At 42.0% G+C, this 9,462-nt stretch overlaps 1 long non-coding RNA gene across 2 annotated transcripts in view; it reads right to left on the bottom strand.

Annotated features, from left to right (window-relative positions):
* LOC147012242 (uncharacterized) overlaps positions 1-3,184 on the bottom strand; it is an 81,878-nt gene extending 78,694 nt beyond the window's left edge. For both annotated transcript variants that reach the window (XR_015051526.1, XR_015051527.1), the window contains exon 1: positions 2,782-3,184. This is a non-coding gene — a long non-coding RNA (uncharacterized LOC147012242). The remainder of the gene's footprint in view (positions 1-2,781) is intronic.
* Between the last annotated feature and the right edge of the window lie 6,278 nt (positions 3,185-9,462).

Below are 9,462 nucleotides of genomic sequence, written 5' to 3'. Positions count from 1 at the left end.
CGAAAAATTTTCAACATGCTGAAAATTTGTCAACGTACTCGGCGTACTACGGCATATGCCAGCGTGCCTCAGCATGCTCTTAACATATACAAAACTTACCCATAACGTATTCGACGTGTGCCAGCGTATTTGGCAAATTTTTCATACATCGGCATATGCTGGCTAAAACGTCAAGGTGTGACAGCGGCTTGACACTTCGATGTCTCGTGCGGTTATGATTTGAATCGTCGAGCCGCAGCCTTTTAATAGCCTATGCCACGTGATCATCGGCGATACGTGCAGCGCGCTTTGCAGAAGTTAGACTATCGTTGGGCATAGGTTGTGAACGCCGACAACAAGCTAAGCATTCGTTGATATAAGTTATCTATATGTTATCGAAACATTTTGTGTACGTTACTCATATGTTATGCATACGTCCAACTCGTTATGAATACGTCCAAAACTGGAAAAAAAACATCAATAGTTCAGCGTATGCCAGCGTTTTACATACATTTTGATACCTTGCCATACGCTGGCTAAAACGTCAAGGTGTGACAGGGCCTTAAGATGGGAACCTGTGCTCTTGGGAAGTTGTGTTTGTGAAATTTTCCAGAAATCATCCAGTCACTCCAACGATTGCACACGCTCTTCTGCAACTTTTCCACATATCTTGCCATGTATACCTACAGCAATTTTGGCAAGTGTTTTGTCGATTAGATCATACAAGCATAATAATTACACTTTCTTGTGAAGAGCCTTTCTTAGATCAAAATATCTGAATAATTTCATTGTTTTTCGCAATTTCGCATAATGCCCTTCACAAAATGTTGAGGACATGATGCACGAGCGAGTTATTTTTTTAAAATACAATAACAAGTTATTTTTGCTGTTAACCAGGCAAGTCTTTTCCCACAAAAATTCCTCCAGAACCCTTTGAAGGAATTTTTCATTACATTCGGATACCGAGCACGTGAATTACAGGAAGTCATGTTATACGGCACAATAGAGATTCCATAAAGACTGGAGGAAAACATGTTTGAGGAATATCGGGAAAGTACAGAATAAATATGAGTAATGGAATCGGAGATTTAAGAGGGAGTTGCAGATGTTGTGTAACATAAAGGCTTAAAGCATGAATCGTAGCAATAAACGTGGCACCACCTCTAATCCCTGCAGGCAACAAGTTGACGTTTTGAGTTTACCAAGTCATAACTTCAGGCGGGGACATTGTCCAGGTCCACGATGGTGAGCGCTGCACAAGCAATAGGCTTCTGTCAGGCCGATGGACTGTGATTCATCTTCTTATGGTGAAGTTTACTGCCAGCCAACGTGCTTGGCTCCAAACCCGCTTCTCACTGGTCCATTCATTTACCTAATGAGGTCCAGCTTTGCCTCTCATACTTTTCTCATAGCCCTTAATTTTTGTTCTCATACTCATTCTTATCTCCGTCCTCATAGTTGCTCCTTCTTTTCACTCGTTTTATTTTAGTTCGGCATGCCAGTATCGTCAAACACCACGTGAGTCCAAACAAATGAAATCCCTCTTTGGAATAAAACAAATCAAGTACAGATGAGGCTTTGTATTTCCAAAGTTCTTTGCGAGTCAAGCTAAGCTAGTGAAATCATCTGCTTGCATGCACATGTGGTCGGCAAATACCTTGCAAAATCCCTAGAAAAGGCAGAATAATGCAAGTGGGGTTTCTTTTTTTAAAAGGCAAATGAAGAACACATGGATGGTCATCAACTTTCTTGTCAAATAAATAAATAAATAAATAAATGGAAGTTCAAGCTGTATCAGCACAACAGACACACAAAATATTATTTAATTTTTAAAGTTCACAGCAAGTATTATTTGGCTTATAACCACACACGGCAGTGTAATGTTTAGAGCGTCTGCTCTGAGTCTGGGAGATCGGTGGTTCAAACATCAGCCAAGTCCTAACAAAGACTTTAAAAAACGGTACATGCTACTTCCTTGCTTGACTGACGCTCAGCATTTATAAAGGATAGAGCATGGCCAAACAATCACAGGTTGGCAACTGTTGTGCAGGCTTGACGAGCCGAGTGGCCTCCTCCTGCATTGACCCAACATAATCCTGTTACTCCTGGACTGGCAAGATAATCCTTTATTTATAATCCTGGGTGGCAGGATGGCCTGAAGGTACACACACTTGCTTCTGTGCTGTCTCACCTGGGTTTGAATCCCAACCCAGCTATAAACTGTCATTTTGGTGTTTCACAGGCTGGGTGATTCATCAGTGTGCATCGTCCCTTGGATGGACATTAAACTGGCATCCCATCTGCCGGCATTAGTTGGTGGAGGTTAAAAATCTCATGGTGTCTCAATTTCGTGAAGAGTAAGTGAGCTATCGCCGGCACCCTGAACAAATTACAAATGCCTACCCTAACGACTGCTGGGTAAACCACCCAGCACAACCCTTGCTAAGAAACTGCTTCGGCAGCATCGACGCTCTGTAACAGAGTATGGTCCTTCAGAATCCTGTTACAAAGCGAATCCCACACCTTATTCCAGAAACCAATCCAGAATCCACACCTTATTCTATTGAAATATAACTGACAGATGCCATGATTGTGATGATTCTAACAGCAACAGCACCCGAGCTGAACTACCCCAAAGGTTTTTAGTGCAAGTCATATCCACATTGCAAGGACAAGGCTTACAATTCTGGTGCCAAGACACCTACTGTACCAACATGAGGAAACAACAAAGCCCTGATAAAGTAACCCGGGTGATTGAGGTATGAGTGTCAGTAGAAAGGAAGTGTGGGATAGAATTCAAACCTGAAACAATATCCAAAATAGCTTCCCCGCTGGTTGCCTCCTGAAAGAAAGAGACGAAGGTACATTGATGGAAAACAAACGTGGACTGCACTGGGTCGACAAGTTTACAAATGAAGGCAAGAGTGGAACTTGGAGCAGAGCGGTGTTGTGCAGATTGCAAAAGCAGAGGTTTTGCTAATGGTTCAAAAATAAACACTGGCCGCTATAGTAACCGCAGCAGCTGTTCCTTGTGTCTCGTGTCTGCAACTTTTGCAGACACAGCAGCTGTCCAAATCCCTCAGTTGTTTCCTTCTACCCCTTGTGGTGTTGGTTTGTAATTTTCACTTGCTGCAGATTTATTTTGCTGTTGAAAGTTTCTTTTCCTCTCTGACGCTCCCTATTTATCTTTGCTCCCTCTCTCACCATCTTTTCTCCCTCACCTTTGCTGTTTCCCTATCTTTCTTCCAAATCTATCCCCCACCCAGCTCTCTCTCTCTCTCTCATCCACCAAATTTCCCTTCTTCCCAACACTCTTCATCCATCAGCATTCTCCCTCCTTATATTTCTTCCCCTTTTGTTGTTTCACCTTTAACTTGTTGAGGTTTCTCCTGTTCCTGCTTTACCAAATTGCTCAACCTCTCCTCCCCCCTTTTTATATTTTTTCTTCATCATGCTATAATAATATGATATAATAAATGTTCCCTTCCAAGGAACTTCAACACAGGAGGACGGAATTTAAGGCCCATCAAGCCCAGGTAATGATTGCCAACATATGGTTGTTTGTCAGTGCTCGATCCTTTTTAAATGCTGAACGTCAAGCAAGAAAACAAGGTCTTTGATGTGACTTGGCCTGGGGTCAGATCACTGACCTCCCAAACTCAGAGCGAACACTCCAACCATTACACCACTGGGTTATTCTACAAATGAGTTGCTTTCATAACCTCCACCCATTCATTCCATTTTTATTAACCTCCGCCATCGAAGATGGACGGAGGTTATTGTTTTCACCCCTTTTTAACCTCCGCCATCGAAGATGGACAGAGGTTACTGTTTTCACCCCTTTCTGTTTGTTACTTACGAAATCTAAAGATTTCGTAAGTATATTGATGCCTTCCATTTCTGTTTGTTTGTTAGTTTGTTTGTTAGTTTGTTTGTTTGTTTATAGGCACGATAACTCGAGAAGAGAAGAAGCTACCAATGTCAAATTACACCACGTGATTCAGGAGGGTGATGGCTAGTGCTGATTAGATTTTGGACGAAATCGGTCAAAGGTCAAGGTCACAGTGAGGTCAAATATTCGATTTTTGATGGTTTGGTACAGATAACTCGAGAACGGAAGAAGCTACCAATGTCAAATTACACCACGTGATTCAGGAGGGTGATGGCTAGTGCTGATTAGATTTTGGTCAAAATCGGTAAAAGGTCAAGGTCACAGTGAGGTCAAGCATCCAAAACATTCGATTTTTGATGGTTTGGTACAGAATCATCGTAGAAACTTCTGGTTTGCATCGCTACCTTCTCTCGAGACAGCTTTTATTAGACAAGGTCAGAGGTCAAGTTGACGATTTCGTAAGTACCAGTCTATGACTGCTTGTTACTTACGAAATCTAAAGATTTCGTAAGTATATTGATGACTTCCGTTTCTGTTTGTTTGTTTGTTTGTAGGCACGATAACTCGAGAACGGAAGAAGCTACCAATGTCAAATTACACCACGTGATTCAGGAGGGTGATGGCTAGTGCTGATTAGATTTTGGTCAAAATCGGTTAAAGGTCAAGGTCACAGTGGGGTCAAAAATTCAATTTTTGATGGTTTGGTACAGAATCATGGTAGAAACTTCTGGTTTGCATCGTGACCTTCTCCAGAGACAGCTTTTATTAGACAAGGCCAGAGGTCAAGTTGACAATTTCGTAAGTACCAGTCTATGACTGCTTGTTTGTTTGTGAACAGTATTACGGAAAAACTCCTCGACGGATTTCGACGAAACTTGGTGGGGGGATTAGCTATGGTCCAAGGGATCATGCCATTAGATTTTGGACTTGGTCCAAAACCCAATATGGCCGCTATGGCGGCCATTTTGAAAAAATATTTGAATTTTTGTTTTTGTATTTCTACATGTTTTAAGTGATTTCCAACCCCCCCCCCAAAAAAAAATTTGTTCGAGAAAAAAAAACAAAATTTTGTAACTTTTTTTTTCAACAAAATTTCGATTTTTTTTGCATTTCTGGATGTTATAAGTGATTTCCAACAAAAAACATGCCAAAATTATAATTGCGGCTGATTTTGGAACTTCAGGTGGATATACCCACGTGAAATCAATTTCTGTCTCAAGGAATCTAGTTATGACTAATGAATTGAGTATGTAAAAGTTAAAAGTAAAAGGGAAAGTTGCAAACTATAACTCTGTGAGCACTGTTGACATCAAATTGAATGAATAGGATATCAGGTTCACTTGAGTAATCTAGCAGTATTGGCGGCGGAGGTTTTGCACTCCACCGAGTGCTCCCACTCAAGTTTCTTCTTTTTTGGGGGTATACTCTTGTCCTGTTTACAAACATATTATTTCCTTTTTTGTTTCAACATTTTGTTCCTGTCTTGATCTGCATGCTTATTAATCCCCTACCGGTTTCACCGGAAAGGACTAAAGGTTTGTTGTCCATCTGTTCGTCTGTCCGTCCCAATTGTGGTTTTTCAGACTTTTTTCCATACCCTTTAACATATTCACCTGAAACTTGGTGCATGGCTTTACTGTGATAACTTACAGAAGAAGTTCGCGTTTCAGGGCGTTTTGTCAATTTTTCACAGAGTTATGCCCTTTTTGGTCTTAGAAACTTGTATTGCAAAGCAATCTTCGCTCTTGTTTTTACTTTGTCATTTTCTTTCACATATATGTTGCACGTTTATGGTTTTCTGATTTAATTTTGAAAATTCCTCTGACAAATGGCTTGTTGGTGAGGACACAGGATTGGTGTTCCAGTGATTGTGGGTTCAAACCTCGCTAAGGCAGCACTGTTCAGAATTTTGATGTGAAGCCTCGTAAAGTCCAGTTAGTTTCACGAGAACTGCTGTGCCACTACTAGATTGTTTGAAAAACCTAGCTCGCTCATAGCGATCCTCAGAGTGGGGTAGTCTACCTGCCTTACCTGGTCTGGTCTACACGTGAGGCTAGTCCACTCACTGTGGTTGACTTTTATTCCCACCCTTCATTCCAGGAGGGCCTTCCAAATGATTATGGGCCAGACCCTTCTCGTGTCGGCATAATCATAATTTAAAAAAATCAAAACATCCTTGACATAGGCAGGGAGCAGCCTCGTTCCTCTCTTCAGACCTTCACAGACTCACGAGTTGGTCCAACACTTGAAATGTCTTTCAATCCTGACAAATCTCACACTCTTGCTATCTCTATCTCTCTCTCTGAAAGGACCCTCTGGCAACTCCCCTCCCCCCCCATGTATTTTCTTAACGATCCTCTTGAAGAAGTTCAGTCACTCAAACTCCTAGGTTTCACTATCACCCATGATCTTTCTTTGGCAAACCACATTTCAAAGTTGGACTCCAAAGCTAGTCGCTGACTTGGCATCCTCCATCATATAAAGTCCTTTCTTGGCACACCTGGACTCCTATCTACCGACAAGGCCTACATCTGAAACTTGATAGAGTATTTCTCTCCCCTCTGGGCTGGCTCCCCTGCTTCACACCTTGCTCAGCTGAACACTGGAAATCAAGGCCTTCAGGAATATTGTAATCTCCAGTGATGAAGCTGAGTCAATGAGCCTATCACCTGTAACCTTTCGATACTCCCCTCCCTCCCGGTTTCTGTCGAGTGCACATAGTCTGCTGGTAACCTATTACTGGTAAAACTCCCAAAATCCAGACTCATTGCTTACCTCCACTCATCCGTCCCTCTTTTCTCTCACTTATGGAATAAATGTCTCTGCAGTCTTTTCAGTCTCATTCTTCCCTCCAGGGTTTATGCTGTTCATCACCATCTCAGGTCATGACCCCTCCATACTATTGATCTTTTCTATCCCCATTAACCATCCCCAAGTCCACCTCTTTCCAGGTTTACAGTTTTTCCTTCCACTTCTGTACTTGAGAGTTTACACCTGTTTCCAGTTTGTTCGCCCTCTCCCTCCCCTTGCTTTCTTTCTTCCTCAAACTTTCCCTCTATTTTATCCCTCTACCCTGCTGTTGGTGTGTCTCCCCCCCCCCACAACCAACCCCGCCTCTCCTCTGTTCTCTTCATTCTGTTATGTCCTGCTCCATTCTGTGTTGTAGCTCCTCCAAGAGCACAGACTGTACACAAAAAAAGAAAATTAGAAGTTAACAATCTCAAAAAACATCAAAAAAGTTGTCAGATTTAATTTTTGGATTTTGAATACATTCCTTTGGTGACTGGCATGATAACCTTGGAACAACATGTCCATAACCCATCAGGAAGTTTCCTTCCTTCCTGTCAAAGTATACCTACATTGGTTTAGGTGGCTGGCTTAAGATCTCAGTATGTTGAGTTTGAGCGCCTGTTTCACCCGTTGAAATAACACCAGGTGGGTTGACTCAGCCTGTCATCCTTCCGAGGTCGGCTTACTGGTAACTGGAGTACTGCATCAGCGCCACAGCCATGCTTCCTGAAAATGCTGCAACCATTTCCTTCAATATTAGAGGTTATTGATCTAAGTTTACTTGTGTTCAAACATATATTCATATCAATTCACCTGCTCTGATGGCTTTGTCAGAAAGTAGGTTGGATAATGACGTCTCTCCCAACTCTTTTTAAATACCTGGTTGTATCTTTCATCGACTTGATCATCATCCATCTCACGGTCTTGGTATTTACGTCAAAGACTCTTTGCCTGAAGCTCATGAAAACTCCTTTGAATGTAGCACTCCTGAGTTTGTGTTTTTGTCTTGCTCTCCTCCATTCCACAACATACCTGTTTTTTTTTTTCTACATCATATACCTTCATTACCCTCCTGTGCAGTGCTAGATGCCATCTTGGACAGCATTGACCATACCATTTTATTGCATCCTTCAGATCGGATCATAGCCTTTGATGACTTCAACGTTCACCACAAGGAATGGCTGGTATATTATCGTAATACCGACGACCCTCCTGGCATCGAAACATAATTTTTCTGTTTCTCAAAATCTCACTCAAATTATAGCATCTCCTATTCATATCCCTGATCGTGATTCTGATGGAAGGTACTTACTTGATCTCTTCATGTGTTCCAACCCAGATGAATGTGTTGCCAAGGTTCTGCCTCCAATTGGTAACTCGGATCACTCAACTTCTTCTGTACATCTCTCATATTCTTCACCCACAACTACATTCCGTCCTTTTCACCGGACTCTTTTTCAGTTTGGGAAGGCTGATTGGGACAGATTTCATTATTTTCTGGTTGATGTGCCATGGGCAACTGCTTTCAGTCTGGGTCCGGATTTGGCTGTTGAGGAAATATCCCAATAGATTCACATTGGCATTGAGAATTATATTCCTTCACAGATATCAGATAAAGGCTCATTCTCAACCTTGGATCACTCCTGCTTGTGTGGCAGAGATTGCTCATCATAACCATATTTTCAAGCAGTACCATTTGCTGGGGACCTTTGATTCAAGGCACCTATTTCATGAAGCTAGTAATCGCTGTAAAAAAAAGTTTTGGAGGATGCCAAGCCGCAATATGCAGACTCTGTTGCTGGTTCTATTCTGATTCAGTGGCTTGGCTCTCAGGACTTTTGGTGGATTGCCAAAAGTGTTGTTAACTGCAACAAGTCCTCTACACATTCTCTCTTTCAGGGTCTTGAGGTTCTTACCTCCCCTTTTGATAGGGCCAATCTTTTTGCAGAGCAATTTGCCTCTAATTCCTCACTTAACGATGATGGACATTCCATTCCAGTTTTCCCACCTCACACAGATTTCTGTCCTCCTTGTCACTCCTCAGAATGTTGCCAGAATTATTCATTCTTTGGACGTCTTAAATGCTACTGGTCCTGATGAGATTCCTGTAGTTGTTCAAAGGTGTTGCCCTCAACTTACACCAATTCTTGCCAAGCTATATAATATGTGCTTAGCCGATTCAGTGTTTCCCTCATCATGGAACGTAGTTTCCGTTGTCCCTGCTTTTAAGGGAGTCGGTGAGCGTTCTCTGGTGACTAATTACCGTCCCAATACTCTTCTTCGTGTGAATTGTAAGATCTTTGAATGCTTCATCAATCACAAGTTTCTTGATCACCTTTAGAAGAATGAACTTCTGACTGACTGTCAGTATGGCTTGTGCCATTCCAGGTCAACTGGGACTTGCTCTCCCTCATTATTACTGATCGTTTTAACAGGGCCTTAGATTTTAGGGGTGAGACCTGCTTAGTTGCCTTGGATATTTCAAAGGCCTTTGATAAGGTGTGGCATAAGCGACTACTGTGCAAGCTTCAGTCGAATTAAATGGTGTGTCGGGTTGAATGTTGTCCATCATTTCTGCTTTCCTTTCTAACCAAAAATTGAAGGTGGTTCTTCATGGTCCATCATCCCCAATTTGCTCTGTAAATTCTGGTGTTTCTCGGAGTTCTGTTCTTGTTCCTACTCTCTTTCTGGTACATATCAATGACGTGTTTGATAACATTTCATCCAAGCTCACCATGTATGCCGATGATTCCACACTCTACTGTGTATCCCCTTATACAGGTAACACTTTCCGTAGTGAG

Source organism: Eptatretus burgeri, chromosome 15 (genome assembly GCF_056783735.1).
Source record: "Eptatretus burgeri isolate ZD-2024b chromosome 15, Ebu_testis_v1, whole genome shotgun sequence".
NCBI lineage: Eukaryota > Metazoa > Chordata > Myxini > Myxiniformes > Myxinidae > Eptatretus > Eptatretus burgeri.
Note: the sequence above shows the minus strand (reverse complement) of the source record. Positions and strands in the feature narration are given on the sequence as shown.